General features: G+C 36.4%; 1 long non-coding RNA gene across 7 annotated transcripts in view; it reads left to right on the top strand.

Moving 5' to 3' along the window:
- The window catches only part of LOC145716095 (uncharacterized), a 388856-nt gene that overhangs the window by 138090 nt on the left and 224334 nt on the right, over nucleotides 1-26432 (top strand). For 2 of the 7 annotated variants that reach the window (XR_014138456.1, XR_014138449.1), the window contains exons 1-4: nucleotides 13272-19349; nucleotides 21075-21150; nucleotides 21719-21796; nucleotides 23362-23988. This is a non-coding gene — a long non-coding RNA (uncharacterized LOC145716095). Of the gene's footprint in view, nucleotides 1-6261; nucleotides 6521-6974; nucleotides 7142-7640; nucleotides 7728-13271; nucleotides 19350-21074; nucleotides 21151-21718; nucleotides 21797-23361; nucleotides 23989-26432 lie in introns of those variants that run through there. The other 5 variants (XR_014138450.1, XR_014138452.1, XR_014138454.1 and 2 more) reach the window with 5 other exon arrangements.

Here is a 26432-nt window from a genome sequence, read left to right as displayed (position 1 = left end):
TAAAATCTAATTTGTCTGATATAAGGATTGCCACCCCAGCTTTCTTTTGATGTCAATTAACATTTAGCATGGTAAATTGTTTTCCACCTCCTCACTTTCAATCTGGAGGTGTCTTTGGGTCTAAAATGAGTCTCTTGCAGGCAGCATATCGATGGGTCTTGTTTTTTTATCCACTGTGATACCCTGTGTCTTTTGATTGGAGCATTTAGCCTATTTACATTCAGGATAACTATTGAAAGATATGAATTTAGTGCCATTGTATTGCCTGTAAGGTGACTGTTACTGTATATTGTTTGTGTTCCTTTCTGGTCATTGTTACTTTTAGGCTATCTTTTTTTCTAGAGGACCCCTTTGAATATTTTTTGTAGGGCTGGTTTCATGTTTGCAAATTCCTTTAGTTTTTGTTTGTCCTGGAAGCTTTTTATCTCTCCTTCTATTTTCAGTGACAGCTTAGCTGGATATAGTACTACTGGCTGCATTTTTTTCTCGTTTAGTGCTTGAATATATAATGCCAGTCGTTTCAGGCCTGCCAGGTCTCTGTGGATAGGTTTGCTGCCAATCTAATGTTTGTACCATTGTAAGTTACAGACTTCTTGTCCCGAGCTGCTTTCAGGATTTTCTCTTTGTCTCTGAGACTTTAAGTTTTACTATTAGATGTAGGGGTGTTGACGTATTTTTATTGTTTTTCAAAGGGGTTCTCTGTGCCTCCTGGATTTTGATACCCATTTCCTCCCCCAAATTAAGGAAGTTCTCCACTATAATTTGCTCCAATATACCTTCTGCCCCCCTCTTTCTCTTTCTTCTTCTTCTGGGATCCCAGTTATTCTAATATCATTTCATCTTATGGTATCACTTATCTCTCAAATTCTGCCCTCATGATCCAGTAGCTGTTTTTCTCTCTTTTTCTCGCTCTCTTTATTCTCCATCATTTGGTCTTCTATATCACTAATTCTCTCTTTTGCCTCATTTATCCTAGCAGTTAGAGCCTTTTTGATTTTAACTTGGTTAGGTTTTAGTTCTTTTATTTCTCCAGAAAGGGATTCTCTAGTATCTTCCATACTTTTTCAATCCTAGCTAGTATCTTTATAATCATCATTCTGAACTCTAGTTCTGACATCTTACTAATGTTCATATTGATTATGCCCCTGGCAGTCGGTACTGCCTCTTGTTCTTTTTTTTTTTTGAGGTGAGTTTTTCCATCTTGCCATTTTGTCCAGAAGAGAATAGATAAATGAGAGAACAAAATGCTAACAGGGTAACAATGACCCCAGAAAAATATATGCTTCCAGAAAGTGGTTGCTTTTCTGTTCATAGAGATGCTGCTATTCTTTTTTCGATCTCCTGTTGAGTTTGTAGGTGTTTGATAACTCTCTGGCTGAATTCCTGGGACCAGACGAAGTTTAGGTCTCCTACTCCTCCACCATCTCACTCCTCTGAATTATATATTTAAATAAACATTTAAAGATTATAGAAACCTATATATAATCTAGGAACTTATTATATAATAAAGACAAAAATCTCTGCTGGTTAAGCAAAAACAAAAAATCCTATAGACATATTTATATGAAACTTTAGACACATTTTTATGGCAAAATCTATCATACACAAAGTCTATAATAAATGTTTGAGGGGAAAATTCATAATAAATATAAGACAACAACATTAGAATAAGACGAGCTCTTACAAATTGATAAGAAAATGATGAGAAAAAATAGAAAGATGAACAAAGTGCATCATGAATAAATAGATAGTTTACAAAAGAGTAAATCCAGACAACCAATGAACATACTGACTGAGGCTCAGCCTCACTGGTAGTCCTGACTGCTTGTAAAAAAAAATGACACATTCTTTGTGCTTATAAGGTTGAACCAAATTATAAGAGATAACACCCTTTGTAAATCATAGGATAAAAGGTAGGCTTATACTTTGTAAGTAGAAATGTTATTTATTATAGCCTTATAAACAAATCTGGCAAGAGATATTAAAATTGAAAATACATATACCTTTCAACTCAGCATTGCCTCAGCTAGGAATCTATTCTACAGGAAAATAAGCCACTGGGATATATGAAAACTGAAAACAAAGTGGATGTCTAACAAAAGGAGAATGAGTGAATAAATTATGTAAATTCATAACATAGAATAATGTAAGTAGGTAAAATATAAAATTTTTCTGGCATAGTTGACCTGGGAGAGATTTTTAAGATGCAATATTAAATGATAAAAGCACAAGACCAATAACCTTATGAATGATAAACATAAGGTTATCACTTTTAGTAAACAAATAACAAGAAACTCTTAATATTATGTATTCTAAGTTGCAGAAGGACATACACCAGGTTGTCAATAGTGGCTATTCAGGTGATAAGGGAAGAGGGGAGAAAGGCAGAGGTATAAAAGAAAAGGGAAAGACTTAATGATAAAAACTGTATGTTTGTTATGATCTTGATTTCAGAAATGTTCCCAACGTTTTGCTGGTCGTTATTTCAGAGTGGTGAAATTTCAGGAGATTAGTATCTCATAGTTAGAGCTGAGGACCTAAAGCTGAGAAAAGGACAAGCCACACACCAATAAGTAGAAAAGAAAAGTGCAGGACCATCCTTACAGTCAGTCCTTGCCAACTTTAGCTGGTCACCCACTTCTAAGCTGCATAAAAGAAGATTTGAATATTGGAGAAAGGGATTTTTTTTTTATCAGATTACTGAGGTCTTGCCCCTCCTTTCAAGTTAGAGGATGCATTTTCTCCCAACTCCTCAAGTGTTTGTGTTTCAGAAAACCATCAGAAAGCTGGGCATGTGTTCCAGAATATAAGGGACAAAGGGACTCATAAAATATGTGAAAATGAGAATCTTGTTGAAGCAATCTCTGGCAGGAAAGGCTGAAGTTTTAAATTTAATAAGATGCTTAAATTTTGTTCATAGGCAGCATTATAGATTTTTTAATTCTCTGAAAATTGAGATCACCTGTTAGTTTATGAAAATGACTAGGAGAGTTATAGGATCGGCCTGAAATTTCATTTAGATATAGGGGAAAACAGGTCAATAGGAACAATTTAAAGATGTAGCTAGAAAGAGTAACACTACTTCCTGTTTGCACTCTACTGAATCTCTCTCAGTGAATTAGCTATAGGTATGCTTTTATACATGATTAAAGAGTTTTTAAATAATCATGTATTTTTATATAATCAGATACAAAATCCAAATGTGTTTTCTTTGTGAAAATAAAGAAAATTACATTCAGAATTTCAAAATACAAGGGTGCCTGGCTGGCTCAGTCAGTAGAGCATGTGACTCTTGATCTCAGAGTCATGAGTTCAAGACCTACATTGGGATTAGAGACTGTTTTAAATAAATCAGAAATTTCAAAATAAAAAACAAACCATATGACATTGGAATTGCTCTGACTGAAGGTCTCATGCATGAGCTCTCTGCCTCACTAGCCAACTTCACTCACATCCCCTCATTACCCACTACCACCACCCACCCCCATCCAAATAATTAGATTCCTCCATAGAACTCAAGGAATCTGTGGTCTACAGTTTAAATACCACGGTTCTGGACCATGCATAATAGGTGGTTTTCAGCTTTTAACAACAACAACAAAAGCCAAATGTATCTTAAGTGTCTACTCTGTGTCTCTCACTTTATACATATTCTCTTTAACCTTCTTACTAACCCTTTGACAAATTCCAATACTATCTTCAAGAAGCTGAAACTTGAAAAGGGTGAGTAATAGACTCAAAATCACACAGTAGCAGAGTTGGGGAGGTGAACCCAGGTTTGTCTGATTTTTGAAGTTGCTGCTCCTTAGGTCATAATATCATATGACTTTCAGGGGGTAACACTGAGTTACTAAAGTCCAGGGATGCCTGGGTGGCTCAGTCAGTTAAGCATCTGCCTTCAGCTCAGGTCATGATCCCAGTGTCCTGGGATTGAGTTCTGCATGGGGCTCCCTGCTCAGCGGGGAGTCTGCTTTTCCCTCCCCCACTCCCCTGCTTGTGTTCCCTCTCTCGCTGTCTCTCTCTCTCTGTCAAATAGATAAATCTAAAATCTTAAAAAAAAAGAAAAGAAAAGAAAAAGAAAATAGACTGCCAGAACCCCACTGCTTTTGGCCATAAGGCAGAATATAAAGATTGCTGAAAGAAGACAGAGTCACATATTAATATCTTCCTCTGCACTTTCATATATCTCTTCCACCTAAGAGCTTAACCAACATGAATACTCACCTTAGTGATCTGAGGAAGCCCTAAAATGCTCTGTTGAGGTCTGGGAGATTAAGAGACTTTAGTTCATTGATTTGTTACATATCTAGGAGTTATTCCTTATATATGGATATAATTGGTAGTTCTTTCCCAAAACTATTGAGGGGATGGATAAAAGAGGAAGTAATCCAATTCTGAACAATGCAAATGAATACTTAAACTGAAAGATTGGTAATAATAATTTATTCACCTTGTCAGTCAACAAATACAGAGTATGAAATACCTGGCCTCACTCTAGAAACAGAAATTTAGTGAAAAACAAAATCAACAAAGTCTTTGTCCTCCCAGATCTTATGATGTAGTAAGAATGAGTTCAATCAGCAAATAAGGTAATATAATATAATGGCAGATAATACAATCTTTAAAGAAATATAAAGCAGGGAATGTATCTAGAGCATGATGGGTGGTGCTATCTTTAGATAGTGTCATCTAAGATGACATTCAAAGTCCAAATAAAGTAAGGGGGTAAATATCATTGCTTTATGGGGAAAAGTATGTTCTAAGCAGAAGAAAGAGCAGGTACGAAACTGTTAGGCAGAGGCATACTTGCTGCTGTACAGGAGCATCAAGGGGACCAGATAACAGAGAAGTGGATGAATTAGTGTAAGAGTGGTAGGAAATCAAGTCAAAGAGGTGGATTAGGTAGATCTTGTATTATGATAATATGATGTTTTGGTCCATCTTGCTGTCTATGATTTACTCACACTAAGGATGGGAGAGTAACTTCCCATGGCATCTCTACCCAAGATTGTCACATACAATCCTCTCTTGCTATAATCCTTGATTATAGAACTCTTGATGATAAATATCTACAAGAATATGCTCTGGAGAGGTGAGGCTTTGAGAGGACAAAAAAGGCTTTGTGCCAGTTGTGATAGGAATGAATCCTCTGGCCACAACAAGAACATAAATTGGGGAAAAAAAGAAATAATGACAATTCATGACAATTCAGAATTTGGTCCTTTCTATTCCCCTGTGAACTGCAGAATTAACAAAGTTTGCTGACAGGGAATCACACTTTGGTTAAAACTAAGTAAGTAAAGCAGGATGATCCTGTATGGCCAGATCACTGGAAGGAAATAATTAAAGATATTTTTTTTCAAACTCTTAAGAGACTAGTTGGTAATGGCAGAAAAATAGCTGTTCAATTGGAAAAGATTGTCTCAGGGATGAAATCTCTGGAATTTTGTGTAGTTTTGTCTCTAGGGAAAAAGTGAAGGGCCCTGAAGCAGAGCTTTCTATTTCATTCCGGGATGGGACAGGAAACTAGAGATCTGAATGACAACATAACCCTCAAATACTTGCATGTAAGTGTGAGGAGTGAGCTCAGTTAATCAAAATCATCCTAAGATTCTTAGTTCATGGTGATATATAAATTATGCACTTAATGTTTTATATCAATGTTATATAGTTGTAATTTCCAATAGCTGGTCCTAGAAATTGTTCTATCCTGTGATGTGAAGCAGGGAATAATTGTCTTACTCTGATATTATTGTGTTCCTATTTGATAGAAGAAGTTGTAAATGACATTTGTAAAACATAGAAGTCTGAGCTGCTGAAAGGAGGGGGGTGGGGCTATTTTTTTACTCTGCCACTTTAGCAGCTATGTCTCTCTTGCAAATGGATAATTCCCGCTGTTTTATGGATTAGATATCACACACACACATATATATGCATATATATATATTTGAAAAATAAAGATTTATCAACAATTTGTTAGTGACTTAATTTTTTATTACATTTTTATTGTGTTTTTTTTTTAGGGCAGTTTTAGGTTCACAGCAAAATTGATGGTAAGGTACAGAGATTTCTAATATACCTCCTGAACCTACGCATATATAGCCTCCCCCATTATCTACATCCCCCACCATGGTGGTACGTTTGTTATAATTGATGAACCTGCACTGACACATCTTAACCACCCAAAGTCCATAGTTTACATTATGGTTCACTCTTAGTGTTGGGCATTCTATGGGTTTGGACAGATGCATTTAAGTTTCCCCCATGTCTTTTCATGGCTCACTAGCTTTTTTTTTTTTTTTTAGTTTTAAATAATATTCCATTGTCTAGATGTACCACAATGGAATATACTAGACAATGGAATACATCCATTTACCTACTGAGGAACATATTGGTTACTTCCAAGTTTTGGCAATCATGAATGAAGCTGCTAAAAACATCCATGTGCAGGTTTTTGTGTGAACATAAATTTTTAATTCTCTTGGGTAAATACCAAGGAGCACTACTAGTGGATTGTATGGTAAGAATATGTTTAGTTTTGCAAGAAACTACTACATTATCTTATAAAATAGCAATACCATTTTACATTCACATCAGCAATGAATGAAAGTTCCTGTTGCTCCACATGCTTGGCAGCATTTGGTGTTGTCGGTATTCCAGTTAGGCCATTCTAATAGGTGTATAACTTGATTAAAAAAATACTGGCCTATGAAATCCCAAAGGATAAGAATTCCTATTTAATTTTTTTTTTAAATGGAAGTTCTCTGTATTTCTTTGTGCCATGGGTACTTGTCTTATATTTTATTTTATTTTATTTTATTTAAGTAGGTTCCATGCTCAGCATGGAACCCACTGTGGGACTTGAACTCATGGCCCCTAAGATCAAGACCTGAGCTGAGATTGAGAGTCAGACACTTAAGAGATTCAGACGCTTAACTGAACCACTCAGGCACCCCACTTGTCTTATATTTTAGATACTCTCAGGAATCCTATTCACTATAACACCAAATATTATTCTATGAAACTGTTTACCTGGGTGAAAATATGAATATTTGGATGGCAGAAGATATAAAAAGAAATGGACTTAAAACAATTAAACTAATATTTACATGAGGAACTTGAAGAGATCAACGTTTTTAGGGTAAGAGCCACTATTTGTTTAGGAGTTAAGAGGTCTGATTCTGAGACCTAACTAGTCACTGGCCTGGGTGCAACTCTTTATATCTGGTTTTGCCTTTCTGAACCTCAGTTTTCTTATCACTGGAATAAGAGAGGGTGGCCTAATAATTTCCAAAGACCACTTAATTGCCAATATTCAATAATTTTTGGCCAGTACAGTCAATATGGTTCATTTCTCTTTATCCACAGCATTTAGGGTAAGTTACCATTTTAACATATTAAATGTTAGTTTAGTTTAGTTTAATGTTTTCTATATTGGACTTCAGACTATGTTACATGTGTCCTATGGATAGTAGATTTATATTTACATATTTTGGGGGTCTATATTAAAATGCCTTAGCATTCCTTAAAACATCTAAGCAATATGCACTGTAGACAAGTCAGTCTAGCACTGGAAAGTCTGAATGAAATTGAAAGTAGATTGAATGATACTGTTTTATTTGTTCTTTTGTTTCTAAAAGGCTCAAATTCTTTGGAAAATGGCAGTGACTCCAAGTTCAGAGCACCAGATTCTAATAGGAATTGACTGAGTACTCACCATGTGCCAGGTACTTGGTAACAAATCTGTGAAGTAGGTATCATTATCTCTCTTCTACAGATGAGCAGGTGAGGTACAGACAATTAAATGACTTGCCAAAGTTCACACCAGTTATGATGAAAACAAGCAATATATGAACAAAGAATGGGATATATTTCTTAAAGAACATCCTAAACTCTATTGCCAAGTGGCTGTTAGCATTTAGAATAGTACCCATCATATAGGAAGTGCTCAATAATGTCACTATCTGCTTAGAGAGATATAAATGGCATTCATTGGCAAATTGCTTAATTTTTCTAAGCTTTATTTTTATTTATCAGTCAGGTGCCTGGCAGAAAATAGATGGCATGCACAAACAGAGTAATTAAAAGGAATTTAACAAAGGTCCTCATTGTAAAGTTGTGAGAAAGGTTAAGGGAAATCAAAAAAGGATGAAGATTCACCTTTGGGCTAAGTGGGGCTGCATTATCTGAAGGGCCAGGGGAGGGAGTAGCTACTGAGACCCACAAAGAGCAGTGACTGGGGCCTTAGCTGCCCTGCCCGGCAGACACGGTGGCTTTCTATTGAGCAACACAGTCACTGACAATCTCCTGCGCCAAAGTGATGGAGCTGGGGAAGATAGGATCTCTCTCCTCCCACCTTTCAGTCTCCACTGCCTTCTCCACTGGCCAGACCTAAGCAGAAGCCAGAGGGGAAAGGTGCCTGGGTGAAACAGGCTATGGAAGTCAGCCTCCTAGGGGCCCAGAGGAGAGTGGAAAATGGTAGAAAGATCTGGTGCGGCAGAGAATATCAAGTGCATTCACCTTCCATAAAATGAATTCACTAACCAGTATTTTTGTATGCCTACCCCAAAGTGTGTTAAGTGCTGAAAAATATTTCAAATGTAAACAACGTCTATGCCCTCAAGGAGCTTAATTGTTAGAAATAGAGTTCAAAATGACCCAACGTAGAGTTCAAATGTTAAAGTGCAGGCTTTTAAGTTTTGGTGTAAATTTGGAAAAGTAACTTAAAACATTTAGAAATCAACCTCCTCATCTTGAAAAATGAGAACAGAAATGGTACCTTCCTCATTGGCCTATGTTGAGCATTGGATGTGCTGATTCACGCAAAGCATTCAGAACAGTGCTTGACGTATCCTAAGACTTAATAATGTGGGTTATTATCTGCCAAGTGTGATATAGAAGGTATGAGCAAAGCCTTAGAACTATTACCAGAGGAGAGCACATGCCCCTGGAGGGGCCAGATTAGACATCTTTAAGGTCCATTCTAGGTCCTGAGATTTCATGGCAGATCCTCAAGGTCACACTACAGGTTGAGGCAGGGTCAGAAATACTGCCAATTTCCAGGGTGCATTTAATCATTTGACCAGTCTTCTTCCCCTCTCCGGGTCTGTAGACTGCATAAAGAAACCCTACTCAGGATGGTCATAAATGAAATACTGCATCAGCTATTTAAATGTTCTAAGAAGCATATATTAAGGATGATGGTATTGATGATCTAAAATACTTACTGGCACTCGAACCCAAGGCAGTAAGGCATTTTATAAATCAACCAACATCCCTTATGTCCTGGATCTAAATTTTGAGTTCTTGAGCTATATATCACAGATGTCTTTTTTGTAGTCTATGCTTTCCTCTTTGGAAGGCAATTTATTATTTATATCAATATTAATGTAATTGCCAATATTTTTTTTAGATGAAGTATATGTGTCTATCCATATCTGGCTCAGACAAATTTCTTTTGGATCAATGAGAAGTGTGCTGCTGGCTTTTTCTTTTTCTTTGCAAAATGTTTAAATGTTTTTTTGCTACGGTGTTTATTTTTATTTTTTTAACCAAGTAGCTAAGTAGTTTTAGTTTTCATTTGATTCTGTACTTTGACAAAGAGTAATATCTAATCAGTAAAAAAACAGGAATTGTCCTTTTGTGAGAGAGAAATAAACTTCTAACTAAAATGGCAGAGTAAGAACCTCCCACCCCAATACTCTCCTAAGGAAGTTGGAATTTTTTTTTTTAAATATTTTTATTTATTTGTCAGAGAGAGAGAGCACAAGCAGAGGGAGCAGCAGAGGGAGAAGCAGGCTTCCTGCTGAGCAGGGAGCCTGATGTGGGACCCGATCCCAGGACTCTGGGATCACGACCTGAGCCGAAGGCAGACACTTAACCGACTGAGCCACCCAGGTGTCCCGGAAGTTGGAATTTTTTTGAAGGCTTATTTTCTCCTATGGTTTTGTCATGACCAGCTGCAGTATCTTTCCCATCTCATGGTTTACTTTATTAAGTAATAGTGATAGTCTATTATTTAAGGCTGTACCTCTGAAACAAATAATACATTATATGTTAAAAAAAAAAAAAGAAGAAGATAGCAGGAAAGGAAGAATGAAGGGGGAAAATCGGAGGGGGAGACGAACCATGAGAGACTATGGACTCTGAGAAACAAACCAATGGTTCTGGGGGGGGGTGGGGGGATGGCTTAGCCTGGTGATGGGTATTAAAGAGGGCATGTACTGCATGGAGCACTGGGTGTTATATGCAAACAATGAATCATGGAACACTACATCAAAAACTAATGATGTAATGTATGGTGATTAACATAATAAAAAATATTTAAGGCTGGAAGGAAGTTCAGAAAATTGCTAGAGGAAAATCCTGCCTTTCATAAATAAGAATATGTGGAAATTTAACTTGGTAACTTAGTTTGGCTGGCTTTTAAAAATTTTCTGTTGCTAAGGGAGCTTAATGGTAGGTATAGAAATGAGCTTAAAGCAAGTTCTTAGAACAAGCTTTTGCCCAACAGCAGTCACAGTGTTTATGAGCGGCAACCCTGTCCATATGGAAGAGAAAAGCTAGAAGTGAAAATTATATCATCCCTTCCATATCAGACAAGTTAATTAGTTGGTCCGTAATCACAGACTCTGCTCCAAATGAAAAAAAACAGCTTTTCTCCTTTTGAAAGGCACAGAAGGTACAATACCTGCGTAATTCATTAACAGTAAGAATGTTTTGAAGGAAGAAATTCTGAATTTAGATTATCCTGAACTTCAGCTTGTAATAGCCAAGGTTGTGGTGAGACTTTTGCAGTTTCCCAAAACAAATTTAAAATGCGAGAATTTCCTTTTGTGCTTATCAGAAGCAATCTAAAGCATTTGGAAGATTTTGTGAGTTTTTTTTTTGTTTGTTTAATTTTTAAAATATCAGAGCACTGTGTAGTGTATTGAATAAGCTATGGAGGCTTGAAGTTAAAGAACCAGTTGAAAATGTCAGATCCAAAGTAAGGCCCGAAATAACTTGAAAAATGGAAATTTCTGGATTTAAGTTCATGAACTTTATATATATATTAACTCAAGGACTTTATGTATATATTAATTAACATCTAGGCTCCAGAAGATTCCATGACCAGAAAAAGAGGGGCTTGAAGGTTATTGAAGCATATCGTGTGGTAGCTGGAAAGGTGATTCTGGCTGATTAGATTGTAGGAAACCTGAATGGCTGAAACACAAAAAGGGCTTTGCTGTTTGGAAATAAGCCTGATCAGCCATTTGTCTAAATCTAAATGAGATTGACTGAGTTTTTCTTTCCTCTCTCCCATTCCCAAATAGAAGAGGCAGAAAAATCAGAAATGTGGCATTTGGTTCCTGAAGAGAGTGAATTAGCGTAGTCTGCTCTTCCCTCCCCCAAACTCCCGGAGGAACTATAGAAGCAGAAAGAAGCCTGGATCTGGAAATGATGTGAAAGCTAAGAGAAACCCCTGAGCTGTGGGAAGAGTTTAGAGGTTTTCAGTTTTCTTGAGTCTTGTTCTTCTGTACATTACTTGGGACTGTTATTGCCTCATCATCTGCACAGAAATGTACAGCAACAGCCTGGACCTAGCAGTGCCAAGGGCATAATATTAAGGTCTGCAAAGGTTCTGCTGCAGAGGGGCTAATGGAACAGACGTCAGCTGCCAGGATCTTACTTCTGTTCCCTAGGTGCTTTTAATTGGGATTAACATAACATAATAAACAAAAATAAATAAAAAAATAGGAGGACTAGTGGGTTTTATTTTAAGGAGACTGTGCCATCTTGAAAAATGATTCAAAAGATTTGTCAAGTGGAGTGGCGGCAGACAGAAGTGACTGAGAGAGGTTCTTTGGTACGTTGAGGTCCCCACTTATTCTTACTCTTTCCCTTTGGTTTAGATTCATCAGGAGGAATATAACTTAGGCCATTCCCTAATTCATATTATCAGACAATATCATGAGCTCAGAAAATAAAAAATGTAGATATTGGCAAAAACAACCCATAAAAGAAAGGAGATAAACTAATAGCATATGAAACAGAATTCTTGGAACAGATGGACTAAGAATTTAAAATAAGTTTAACTGAAATACTCAGTGATAAGGAAGGTGTTAATTAAATGTGGGAGAAGTCATAAAAAAGAACCAAGTGGACACAGTAAACATGAAAATTATAATAGTTGAAATAAAAAACAGAAGAAATAGGATAAATAATCCAAAGGGTTCAGCTGAAGAAATAATTCATTTGCTGGAAGATCAGATTGAACCACTCTTAGAAGGTAACTGAAAAAAAAACAAAGAAAATATAACAATAAATTAAGAGATTTGGAGAATAGAAATAAATAAATAAAAATTAAAGTGCTAATACCCAGCTAATAATAATCTCAGAAGAAAGGTGGTGATGGTCATGGTGGGGGACAAAGGAAAGATATATTTGAAGAAATAAAGAATATTAATATCCCAGAGTTTAAAAAAAGACAACTTACCTTTTATTTGAAATACTACATAAAGTGAAACTTTCAGTACCTCAGTTTACCGATCAATAAGATGAGGATAGTAAAATGTCTATTTTACTATCTTAAAAAAATACAGTGAGGAGTAAAAGAGTTAATATATGTAAAGCCTTTAGAATAGTGCCTTGTTCATAATCACTATTTTAGTATTAGCTATTATTAATACCTAGATGTATTCTATCAAAGAAAGGCAAATTGAAAATGCTTCCAAGGAGAATGGAAGCTACCAAGGAAAAAAATATTTAGATTTATATCAGCCTTCTTAACACCATAATCACATGGTAGAACCAAGGGCTTTATATTCTATCAGACCTGAGAATAATTACCATATGGAGACCCACTTTGAAAAGCTCTTGGAGGATGTACTGAAATAAGACGACATCTAAAAGCACCAGGGTGCTATAAGAGGTACATGAAGAATGGTGGCCAAAAAACCAGAGGATATTATGATTATTTTTTAAAAGTGCAGATTGAGATAAATAAATTCTAAATAACTTCAACACTGTGTTGGAGGTGGGAGACAGGGAGAGAAGACAAAAATAGTGTGAAAGCTGCAAGATACAAATATTGCTAAATTGAGGAAATTTATAAAGGAAAAATAAAGGGAAAATCCCTAAGTATAGATCTTAAGTTAGGGACAACCACTCTCAGAATAATGATAGCCAGTAAGAATTTTCATGCATTTTTGGCAGGAATGATGCAGCTGTTCTGGGAAGTTATTCTAGGTAGTTATTGGCCAAGTTATATAACATATAAACTATGGCCCAGCAATTTTATTCCTGGATCTGCATCAAGAGAAATTACTACACAAGTCCATTTGGGGGACAATGATGGCAATGCATTTGGGGTCTCCTAGAGGTGTCCAACGCTGGGTGTTGATGAGTTAAATCAAGCAGAAAGTGACAGCAACTACCACTCCAGCACAGTGCTTGCCATTCTACGACCAGTACACAACCAGGATGACGACTTTATTGAGCTGTCCCTGTGGCGTGTGCAATCCAAGGGCTCTTTGTGGATACCCTACTAGGTAAAAGATGAACCTCTAGAAGTGGTGGCAGAGAAGGAGAGAGGAAGTCACCGTGAACCATGAAGGGGATACTGACAAGACTTGAAGGTCAGCCTTTGCTGAAGTTGGAGCTGTTTGGTACAGTGGGGTGATGTGTTTTTGTAAACCTTGGGCATCACATGCATTTCAGTCTTATATTGCTAATTGTGAAAAAAAAAAAGAAAAAGGAAATTGGGGGGAAGACGGGTTTCATTACTAGATGGATTAAGGCAATATGTTTAAAGTTGAACTATTAGAAGAGCTTTTTTTTTTTTCTTTTTCAAGTGCTCTTAAATATGTATTAGAGTTTTCAAAAAGATCCAAGGTAAAACAGTACCCTTGGTTCAAACTCCTCTGTCACTTTCTGTACATTTCAAACTGTGTTACACATAGTAAAATAGCAATTTCAAAGTCTTGCAATACTGTGGAATCAATAATTTTTTATTGGTACAAAAGTTTAGCTCTCCCCTAGTATGAGGCCCATAGTCTAGTGGCTCAGTGAGTGGCTCTGGGAATGGACTATGTGCATTCATTTTTTTTAAAGGTTTTTTATTTATTTGACAGAGAGTGTGAGTGTACAAGCAGTGGAGGGGCAGAGGGAGAGGGAGAAGTAGACTCCTCACGGAGCAGGAAGCACAGCATGGGGTTCGATCCCAGCACCCTGTGGGTGCTGAGCTGAAGGCAGACGCTTCACTGACTGAGCCACCCAGGTGCCCCAAGACTATGTGTGTTCAAAGTCTAGCTCTCCCACTCTTTTAATAAAATGATAATATAAAGGGTCTGGTACATAGTAACAAATGTTTTCCTTATTTCTTTGTATTTAATTATTAATCTGGTTGAAGAGGTAAATCTTCATTTATGTAATTCATAAATCACATTTTGTGACTGTGTCCAAATTAGGCAAAGTTAAATTGTTGGACTCATCTGATTCTCTTTGCTAAGTTTGATTTCAATTTAAGCCCCAGATGTATTAGTCTCTTCAGGAGAATTAGGTTTGGTTAAACAGAATTTTGGATTCTATGGTTGATCAATTCACATAGAACAGATTTGGCCTGTTATCCCATAGTGGACTCTGAAATTCATGGTTAATGAAAAACTATACAAGATACAAACAGCCATTTATAGTGTGACATAAATTTGCACCATTATCTTTATACATTAATTTATAAAGTTAGAGTATATGATTATTGTATTTATGTTTTTAAATATGTATTTTTAGGCAAAATAAAGTGTTCTGTAATTTTCAATCACTTCAATTTTCATGTTTAACTATACCTTTTTGACATTTGGACTTGGAGTATCATAGTTTATGATATGTACAGTGATGTTTATTACCTGTTTGCTCTTTCCTCTAGCTTGAAAGGATATAATTAATATTGCCAATTTAACATTATAAACAACTTAAAAATTTAGAATCAGGAAAATGCTAGAAATAATAATTATAATTGTCAAAACATATGTAAACATTAATTAATAAAATTTATAATGATTTAGGTACTTATACTCATTTTTAGATCATTTCAATAGCAAGTGGGAAATAAAACTGCTTTAGGAGTGAATATGTCATATATATACGTGGTGGGTGGAGTCTACCCTCTATTCTTTTCACTTAGATTTTGTTTGGTGAAAGAAAAGAAGATAAATTTAGGAAGGAAAAAAGAAGAGAGAGGGTCTAAGTTACTTTTAGTTCAGTTGATTATTTAAACACTTGAAAAAAAAGTAAATATGACTCAATATTCTCAAAGATAGGAAAGAAGGGAAGGAAAACCAACCAGAGCATTCACCCTGTCAATAATTACGAGGCGAAATTAAAATTCCATTTCCTCTGGGAAGTTTTCCCTGATCCTCAGCTGGAAGTAATTTCTTCCTCTTCTGACTTCCCAGTGCCTCTCCTAAAATACTTAGGACCTTGTATGGTAGTGATTTATGGATACTCCCCAGGGTCTTATGATATTGCAAGATTATATACTAATTGAGTAGAGGATTTATATTTGAATCTGCTTCAGTGTGGAAGGCTGTGGCTTATAACAGAAGAGTATGACATTTAGGGTCAGCAAAAACCCAGTTTTAAACCAAGCTCTGCCACTTCCTGTCTGAACGACGCATTAGTTTTTCTGTGCTTCGATTTCCTCACATATAAAATGATGATAATAATACTTAGCTTATAGCTTTTGGGAAAGATTTTATGAAATAATTCTTGGATTGCTTCTATTCCCTTGAATATATTCAATAGATGTTAGCTCTCTTCTTTCCTATCTCTGATAAGCATCCCTTTCCTCCATGTAGAAGGGATTCCAATGACAAAAAAGTTAGTCATTTTGCAACTGTATCTCTCACTAAGGGAAAGGCAATGTAAACATTATGTTTGACAAGTATGGCTTATGTGATATAATCATAAAGCACTTTTATTTCACCCTCCACACAACTGTTCTTTTAAGTATTTTCCCTTCCCCTGGATAAAATTTCGGAATAGTTCCGTGACTTCTCTATCTCTGATGGACAATCAAAATTTTCTGGTCAGCAATTTACTGTTCTCATTCATTTTGTGTGATAATTGAAACTTTATACTTCATCTGAGTTCCAACTACTTCCCTTAGCTCAGCTCAGTTCTGTTGTAGGTTAGCCATTGACTAATGGTTTAGTTGGAGAGGATTTGGTTGGCCTCTTCTCTTTTCCACTGATTTATGCTTCTCACTCTAAAGAGGCAGGGAAGTTATAATTTGACTAATGCTGTCATGAATTGGTGCCAGATTTTCAGGTTACGATTGCTGTTATTTTGTTTTGTGTGTTTGTTTACATGTTTTCAGATGGAAATTTGTTTCTCAGAATAGTTTAATGGATTCTTCGGGGAATCATTCCAAGCTAGACTCTCCCCATTGCTGGGGATTTTTCTATCTGCATTCCCTTTGAGATACTTTCTCTGGCTGAATATGAGACTCCCATTGGCCTCAGACTGTTGATGGTCCTTTCACTCATTCATTCAGATAATATTTATTAAGCCCTGTTAAGTGTCAGGAACTCTCCTGTGTGGACTAATTAGTGAACAAAGATTTCTATCTTAGGAACATATATTTTATAGGAGAAAGAACAATAAACAATAGACCTAACAAGTAAATATCAAGGTGTGTTGGGATGTGACATATACTATGGAAACAAGGAAAAGTAGAGCATATCAAAGGGGATCAGGATGGCGCTAAGCCACAATTTTAAATAGAGTGATCACTGTAGTTCTTATTGATGAAGTATATTGTTGTTCTTCTCATTCCTATACACTCACCTCTTTGCAGTGCAACTTTGGTGCCCAAGAAGTAGACTCTCTCTCCCTGTGTCTTAAATATAGGGTTAGTCATGTGATTTGCTTTGGCTAACAGGCATTAAAAATTATAAACAAAGCAAAGGCTTGAAAATGCTTATGCATTGGTGTTTGCCCTCTCTTGTTGCTAGGGAACCCTCTACCACCAAGTGTAAAAGCCTAGTTTTGCCTGCTGGAGGATGAGAGTCCAAGTGGAGCTAGAGCTTTCAGCTTTCTAAACCATTTTAGCTAAAGTCCCAGCTGAGGCTGAAGGCCATCCAACTGAGATCATTCTAGACTATCCGGCTCCAGCTGAGCTGGCACAGACAAGAAGATTAGACTAGCCAACCCACATAATCATGATCAACAACAAACTGTGGTTGTCCTAAACTACTGAAATTTGTGTTTGGGAATAGCTGGATGATACCCTGAAATTTTAACAAAGGCTTGAAGGAAGCCAAGTTCATCCCTCATGCTGGAGGTAGGTTAGTTTCCTCTGAGTACCTGTATTTATGAGTGAAGATGGTTAATTTTCAGATTCTGTTAAGAAGAAGGAAGGTGTGAATTAATGTTTGGTTGATAAGAATGCCCACTGCTATTGGTCCCAAACAGTCATAAGAGAGGAGAATTGCACTCAGTCTTGTGTGCTGGGGAAGGGGTCAGGAAATGAATATATGTGGGAGTAACACTTTAGATGTAACTAGGAATTTAAGCAGGAATTAGTCAACATGGTTGGGAGAAAAAGAGTGATGAATCCTTATAAGGGAATTGGATAGCTTGGTCAAAGCACAGTGGTCCGTGGATTGTGGACCTTTGGAAGAGATACAAATAAGTTGGCTTATCTAGAGTAGAATTGTGTCCAGATAGTTACATGATCTGAAGGTATTCATCAGTTATGTCCCTGGTGTGAAGAGGTTGAGAAATATCCAGGAACAGAAATATTGAACTTCAGCGACCATAACTTATGCGAAGTTTTCCTGGGTGATTAGATGCTCAGGGAAAGGCACTTGGGTGTATTAGCTTACAAGGAATAGCTGATACTGTATTGCCATGTAGAACTAGAAGAATTTCCTTTGAACAAGCTCTTTAAGAAGAAACACAGTTTTGAAGAACATAAGAACTCCAGAACCAGACTGAAAGAATTTGAATCCCAATCCTGCCACTTGTTTGCTTCTAGGACAGCTAATGTAACCTCTCTGTTCCTCAGTTTCCTTTTCTGTGAGATGGTCATAACAGGCCTCTTTCCTGCTCCCCAGTATTATCCCCTACCCTTATTTCCAGAGTCTAGGTGTAATATTTCATAATCTGCTGGGGCCTTGCTGCTTGACCTGGATATATATACTCCTCTTTACCTTTTTTATATGTAGGATGTCAGCATTCACAGCATTGCATGTCTGTTCTTGTTCTGCATGACCATATAGAAATATTTCCTTCCTTGTAACCTCATGATTACATTTTTTAAATTGAATAGATAGCTATTGCTCTAATAGCCATTTCCCTCATCTCTTCCTGCCTTCTAGTTTCGGAGAATCCAGAGTTGCATTTAACATATTGTTAAAGGTTAAATTGGGTCTCCTGAAAGATATGCTCAAATCCTAAGCCCAGGTGCCTTGAATGTGTCCTTATTTGGTGATAAGGTCTCTGAAGATGTAATCAAGTTAAGATGAGGTTATCCCGGGTTAGGGTGGGCCAAAATCCAATGACTTATTAGAGAGGGAGATTTGGAGGCACACAGACACACATGGAAGGGAGAAGGCCATGAGACGACAGAGGCAGAGATTGGAGTGATACACCTTCCAGCCGCGGGGTGCCAAAGATTTTTAGCCAACACCTGAAGCTAGGAGGAGGTAAGGAAAGAATTTCCCCCAGAGTCCGCAAAGGGAGCGGCCCTGTCGAACTGTGATTTTGGACTTCTAGCCTTCAGCACTATGAGAGAATAAATTTCTGAGTTGCGGTAGTTTGTTATGTCAGTTCTTGGAAGCAAATACACCTATGTTGAAATATGCAAAGACTCTAGAATATAGGCTATAATAGTATGTATTGAAACTATTGAGTATAAAAGCCAGAATTCTGTATCACTCAGCTGTGGCTGTTATAAAAGCCAGCATCAATATTTTTAATAGGAAGAAATGGGTCTATGCAAGAAATTCAGTCTTTTAAATAAAGAAATGAAGACTGTTGGGAAGGAAGAACTTTTTTCTCCCCTTTAGATCTTGTAGCTAAAACATCCTGCCTCCTGCCAATGTGGATATTTATCATTATCTCTCGCTTACACTTAAAAAGCATTTCTATCAACTTTCTTTTTACCGTATCAGAATGTTTTGTTGGATGAGAATAATGATGATAGCCCTATCTTCGTAGGATCCCTTTATCAACTTTGGTTTTGTTTTGTTTTCAGCAGACTTAATGAAGCAAATAAAGATTTACTATTCCTCTGGACACGTTTTGTTCTTTAGCAAAGGAATTTGAATGTAACAGTGACTGATGAAGAATGACAGAGCATTTTGGTTAGTGCACTGTTGTTTGCTCGGCTTATAACAAATACATTTTAAATTTGATTTCAAGTTTACCCTTTCTTCTCTCTGTGAAGCTTAGCTTGAACGCTTCTCACGGCCAAAATGTTTTCCCCAATTGCACAGATACACCATTGCATCTGAGATCAGATTAGCCTCCGAGATGGGTTGCCTTGTACTGACTCGCCAACACTGCCCCTCCTGTAGGCACTTGCCAGTCTGTAGCAGTGTCCAGGGAGGTATCAGCTTCCTGACTGATTTCCTCCCTCTTCCCAATCTAATTATTTGGAGACCTTCAAGCTTTCCAGAAATATCTGCAATTAGTCAGATGGTGTCTAGGGCTTTGTTTAAAATTACAATAGAAAATTTATCAAGATCATTTTGTCTAATCTCTCTCATCATCTTCCCACGGGATTTTTTTTCCCTCCTCTCTCTGGAGAGTTAGAAATGAGGTATCATGATTATTACATAATTACGGAGAATAATAACGATAATAATGCTTGAAGTTATTATTACACATTAAGAAGTGTGTAAAGATAACTTCTCAGATTTATAAAAGTTTTCTTCCAGAAGCTCAAACAATGAATAATTATTAACTTTACCACTTCCTTTTGCTGATAGTGGTTACAGCCCTGGTTTTATAAACCAGGGGTCATGAGTTCATAGTTCACTAGAGTCTCAACTTATATCTAGTATCTAAATATAATGGCTGGTGCAAAACAGTTATTTGATAAATAGTGTTGCATGAGTTCATAGATAAAGTAATAACAGGGAAATTTTTTGAGGTAAAGATAGATTATTTTTCATTATAAATAATCTCTTTTCCTAATTGCTTTTGGATAGCTTATGGCTATGCAGCAATATCTGATCAAGCAAAGGCTAAAAGAGAACATGACTTAGAATAGTTGTCTGAAGTAGCATTTAATATTTAGATTAATTTTGGGAAAATATACCTTTTTATGATTTTTGTGGTTGCTGCCGAATTGCTCTCCTTTTATTCAGTTTTTCCTTGATGTCTGCGAAGAGCATTTTGTTAAGTCTCTCCTGAGGAATAAATCAGAAATGTATGTGGATTCATGTTTTAAAATGAAAAAGAGCTATGTATATTTAAGCATTGTGTTTTTAAAAACTGTGTATAATTGCAATGCGCAGGAAAATTCTCAAAATCTGATTTTGTCTAATTACATTTCCTTTGTCCTCAGTAAACCTTCTATCAACTCTTTAAGTAGTAAAATTATTTAGTCTTAATTTCATCCCATTTTATTTTTCCAGCTCATATCATAGTAGAAAAATTATGATTAGTGAATTGTACAGAAGTGAGCATCCAGAAAAGACAAAGTAGGAGAAGCAAGCACCTTGAAAAATTATATTCCTCCAAACTGGGACACATTATAAAGGTTTTTGGGAGGGATGGTTTAAACAAAATGGTGAACAAATGCCAATTATGCTGATGTTTACTTTCTTTTCTCATAACTCCACTTTTGTCATCTGTCTTTTCTTACTTTGATATTTATGGATTTTTTCATTTGTGAAGAATTATGTTTAAAATTTTGGAACACAGAAAAGAATTTAAAAGCACTGTCCTTGCCTTAATTGAAAGCTAGCACTTATCAGTTAAAAGGCATAAAGAGAATGAAAAAGAACATATCTTTTAATGTCAAATATTATAGATTATAAGAAATCTTGTGAAATTTTTTTCGCTGGTTCTTATTTAACCAGACTGCTCATCTAGTTCAACATCTACTTTCTCCATGCAAGGATTCAGAGCCACCCTTTGAAGTCCTTTTTCTTACACGTAAGTGCTATATATTAAACATTTTCCTTGTGAGTCTATATAATTTCTTCTAGTATCCCTTCCTAAATTAGAATAGATCTGAGGGTTCAGTTACTGGCTGAGGCACTATGATAAAGTGATTCCTTGTGCTTTGGAACCCAAGCTTCTGGTTAAAGTTGCATCTTCATGACTTTAGTTGAGTGAACTCAGCAAGTTCCTTAGCGTCTATACTTCAGCTTTCTGATTTACTACATGTGAACATTAAATGTGGATATACTATATAGATCATAAGATTAGTTTGAGGGCTAAATGATATTACTTATATATAAAACTATTAGATCCGTGCCTGGCATGTAGTAAATATTCATTAAACATTAGCTATTATTATTATTCCTTTCTTCTAATAATGTAGAGTTATAGGGCTATATAGACTTATGTATTTAGAGGGCTTAATTAAATTAGGCTTTATCTTTGTGTAATGGTATAAGGAGAAGTTACCATCCTAGCAGATGATATTTGAAAAGATATTTAATAAGCTCTCTCTAAGGTTGATAAGTTACCATCCTATGTTCTGTGTCCTATATTTTAGGATGAAGGAGATACTTTGAATGGAAAAGGAGGAAGAAAAGAGATGAGTAAGGTTGAGCTATGCTCTGCTACATGGCAGGTGAGAAGAAAAGGGAGACCAGTGATTGGTAATTAAGACAAGTATTTTGGGAGAAGATTCATACTTAAATATTTTTTTCCTAGTGAAATACCGTGATCCATGTAATGTGGTGCTTCTCCTTTACCACAATGTTTTCAATAAAATGACAAGAATTATAATTTATTTGGTAAAACTGTACTTCTAATGGAAAAGGTGGAAGGGGGATCACCTGGATGGCGCAGTCCGTTAAGTGTCTATCTTCACCTCAGGTCATGATCCCAGGATCCAGGGATTGAGCCCCACGCTGGGTGCCCTGTGTTGGGCTCCCCACTCAACGGGGAGCCTGCTTCTTCCTCTCCCTCTGCCTCTGCTCCCCACTTGTGCTCTCTCTCTCTTGCTTTCTCTCTCTCAAATAAATAAAATCTTTTAAAAAAAGAAAAAAGGGGAAGGGGCTGAGCCTAAAGCCAAAACATATACTACTTGGGTTCCATATAAATTTTGTGGAAAGCCTGTCAGTCATGAAAAGCATTTGGCAATTCTGTTTTTGGTGGGAGCAATTCAAGAGATTAATGGTCTTGGTGGAGGGGCACGTTCTTTAAATTTGTCAAGACAATTCTCTTTTATGAACTAGGAATGATTTCTTACAAAAATATGGATTTACAATAAATATATAAAATTATGATTGCCAGAATTAATACTCAAGAAAAAATGTGGTCAACATCTTGTATTAATTATAATTTACCATTAATATTTCTTTTCCTGGGTTTACTTATTTCATTGACCTGTGAAGCTCACTAGTACACCTTGTTGTAGGAAAACAGAGGCTAACGTCTATCACACAATTTCTCACTCTATCCCATAATTGCCCATTTAGTCTTTTTCCCTCCTTTTTGGAGAACAGGACTATGTTTTATTATTTTCTATTCTTATTGTAGGAGAGTGTCTTGCATAAAGTAAGTGCTTCACAAATGTTGGTAGAACGACTTTTAATAGTTGAAATCTTGATCCTGCTTGTGGACTATCAGTATTCCACAAGAAAAAATAATTGAAGTTGTTGAGTTAAACCTTGAATTACAAGACTCAGGAAGGCAGTTCCTATGGTTACAGAGACATACTGGTCTATCTTTTGCTAGACTTTTCCATCAGGAACTCTAGAAGACCTGTGAAGCTGGAATACAGTTTTGGTTTATAATAGCTATTTCAGTTCTAAATTCTAGGAACAAGTCAAATTATAAAACAAAGATATCCAAAGAAAAATAAGGAACTCTCATGGTATACATAAAGAGTCCTGAAAATTTAACAAAAAATATCCAGAGAAAAGATTTATAATACCTTTATTCAAAATATCCATTTAGCCAAATTTTGGAACTTCTAGTATTTTTCATTGTATTTCTTTACCTCATGTCCCCTCCACCCCCCCCAAAAGAATACAAATACCCAAAAGGGGCCCAGGTTGACACAGGGACTAAAGAAGAATATATGTATAAAAATATATAGTATATCTTTTTTTTTTAATTTATTTCTAGTTTGATGACCTGTGTTTTCCATTTTATATAGCTGATTTAATTATCATATTATATTTTAAGTTCCAGGATATTTTGGACATTTACCACTTCCTTTCCCCTAAGGATGTCAAGATGAGATTGTAGATGAGGGTTATATTACACCATGTGGAAAATTTTGTGATTTGGAACGAGGGAGGCATGAAAACAGCACTACCTTACAACATTCTCTTCATCTTTCACTTCATATCCTTGCAAATTCTGTCCTCTCCTTCAGGACTGACCTTCTCTGATGTGGACTGAATGTTTAGTGTCCCCCCAGTAATTTATATTGAAGCCCCAGTGTGATGATATTAGGAAATGGGGGGTTGGGGAGGTAATTAGGTTTAGAAGAAGTCATGAGGGTAGAGTCCTCATGATGGAATTAATGTCCTTATAAATAAGATACCAGATCTCTCCTCCAATCTTGTTCCCTCCCCCACCATTTGAGGATGATACAACAAGAAGGCAGCTGTCTGCAAGCCAGGAAGAGGACCCTCTTTAGAACCACACCATGGTAGCATCCTGACTTCAGACTTCTAAGCCTTCAGAACTGTGAGAAACAAATGTCTGCTGTTGAAGCCTCCTCAGTCTGCAGTATTTTGTTACAGCCTCCTGAACTGACACTCACCCATCTTTTCTTATCAAGCCAGTCTTCAGTGCCTACTTCAGGTATTATCTTTCTTTGTGTGTATGTATGTGTGTGTGTGTTAAAAAAATTGGGCAGACTCTATATTTAAACACAAGAATGTATTTTCAATGTAAATATGAGAATGTAAAAGTTGTGAGAAATTACAAAGTAAAATATGGAACCAACCCTTTCTGCCCTCACATATTTCTTACGCTTAGAGTGCTATCATTTTAGCAATACTAATTTTTTTTTCAGTCCTTTTTCTGTGAATATGCCATCTCCAGTCCTTTTGATGTAGGAAAGATATTGGGGTTTGGAGTCCATGGCCAAGAAAGAATTCTTGAGACATCTTTGGTGCAAAAAGGTGGTTTTATTAAAGTATGGGGACAGGACCTGTGGGCAGAAGGAGCTGCACTTGGGTCATGAGGAGTGGGTGATTATATACTTCCAAGTTGGGAAAGGGTTAGGGACAGCCCAAGGTATTTTGAAAACAAGGTTTCTAGGATCCTGAGGGGGCCAGCTATTGTTAGGAAGAGGTCATTTATTACTGTTTAGTAAACATTCAGTCATGAGACCCTTCAGATGTATATTGGTGGGTTATATGCTGGAGGATGATTGCTAACATATATCTTGGGGGGGGGATAGAGATAAAAGAAGTTTCCAAAGGAATGTTTATATGTTAAAACAGACTCATAGAATCCTAGGAGTCAGGCTAAGATTGCCTCTTGGCCTGAGCAAAGTATTAGCATCGAGGCATCTGAGTTCCTAGAGGAATGTTACTCTGTCTGTTTCAAGGACTTGTCAATGGGCTGTAAGTAGAAAGGAAATTTAATTTTTCTCTTGTCTTTGTTTCCCACATCACTTTCAGTTACTCTTACTCTGTCCTACTGTCTGTGCATAGCCCTTTGTTATGTTCTGTTTCGCACTCAGAAGAGTCTTTACATTAAATTAATGAAGCTCAAACTCAGGAACCCTTATTCGCACAAGGTTCTTCCAAAATTCTGGGAGTGGCCTTGGCAATGTGTTCACATGATCATAATTTTATATATTTGCAATTGGGGGGGTGGTGGTTCTTGTCTTTTTAAAGTGTTTTCCAAATTGCATAAGTTCTAAGACCCTACAAAGTCTGACTATGCCGCTGCTTGAACTATATTTATTTAAGTGCATGACTATCTTCCCCACTAGAATGGAGGACGTTTTCTTGATTTTTTTTGTTTTCCTATGCTACAAAATGTGCAGATTCATCAACTTGTTCATAGTGGGTGTGTAATAAAGTTAGGCTTGAAAGAGCCTCAGTAGTATCGAGGATTACTTACAAGAGTCAGAGTTTTAATCAGGAGCAGGGAATGTAGGTACACCATAGCTTGGATGTTTTGTTTTCCCTTTTGTGTAATGTGTATTGGATAATTTTAACGTGTCAGTTTTATCTTCCACTTACATATTAATCAACACATTCTATCTGGTATATTTTGCGTTTAATACATTAAGTAAGGAACCAAAAACCTCCGACTTATTACACTTCAAGAAGGCCAGATTTATAGTTCCTCAATTTATGAGACTGCCTTTAAAGTAATAGTGTCTAATAAAACTTTATGAGATGGTGGAAAAGTTCTCTAATATCTGTGCTGTCCAATATGACAGCCACTAGCTACATATGGTGATTGAGCTTTTGAAGTATAGTGAGTGTGACTGAGCAGCTAAATTTTAAATTATATTTAATTGCAATTACTTTAAATTTAAATGTAAATAGCTACACATGGCTAGTGGCTACCATATTGGACAGTGCAGCTCTAGAGGATTATGAACAATGTGATCTACTTGGGAGGGTTTAATTAAATAAGTCAATACATGAGTTATAATTAAAGATGAAGGATCAAGTTTGGACAATATTGCATCCACTCTGCCCACAGAAAATTTGTAAACCATGTTTAGCTGCATGCAAACTTAAAAGGAAGTCACACAGCAATGTGATGAATTGAAAAAGCAATTTCAAAGGAAATGTAAATAACATTCAGTTTTAAAAAGCTATACTAAAAATTTGATATCCAAACATTGGAAAAAAAAATAAAAAGCTATACTAAAATGAAGATGGAAGGAAAAAAAAATCCCTTTCTCTCATTCTCCTGGAGAACAGAAGCAGAACAAAAGGGAGAGATTATGAAGGCCTATGGGTATGCCAGGAATCTCATTGTTTCAATGTGTGCAAATATTTATGTGGGAAGGGAGAAGTAGGGGTAGTGACTATGAAAATACTGATTTGAAAAGGTATGAGCCAACAGGGACCTATGGTCTAAAACATTAGCACCACTGTAATCCCCAAAACCTCTGGAATTTGCAAATTGGATTATTTACTTTGCTAGCATGACAGGGGAAACATTTCAAATTATTTGCTTACTATAGTCAGCACTCCAAAGTTATCATTGTATGCTTTCTTGTTAAAAAAAAAAAAAAAGAAAGAAAGAAACACAAACACATCACAAATCTC

The sequence above is a fragment of the Leptonychotes weddellii genome, chromosome 1, assembly GCF_054177405.1.
Source record: "Leptonychotes weddellii isolate Sample4059 chromosome 1, ASM5417740v2, whole genome shotgun sequence".
NCBI classification, from domain to species: Eukaryota; Metazoa; Chordata; class Mammalia; order Carnivora; family Phocidae; genus Leptonychotes; species Leptonychotes weddellii.
The sequence above is the reverse complement of the archived record's forward strand: the minus strand, read 5'-3'. Positions and strand labels throughout refer to the sequence as shown.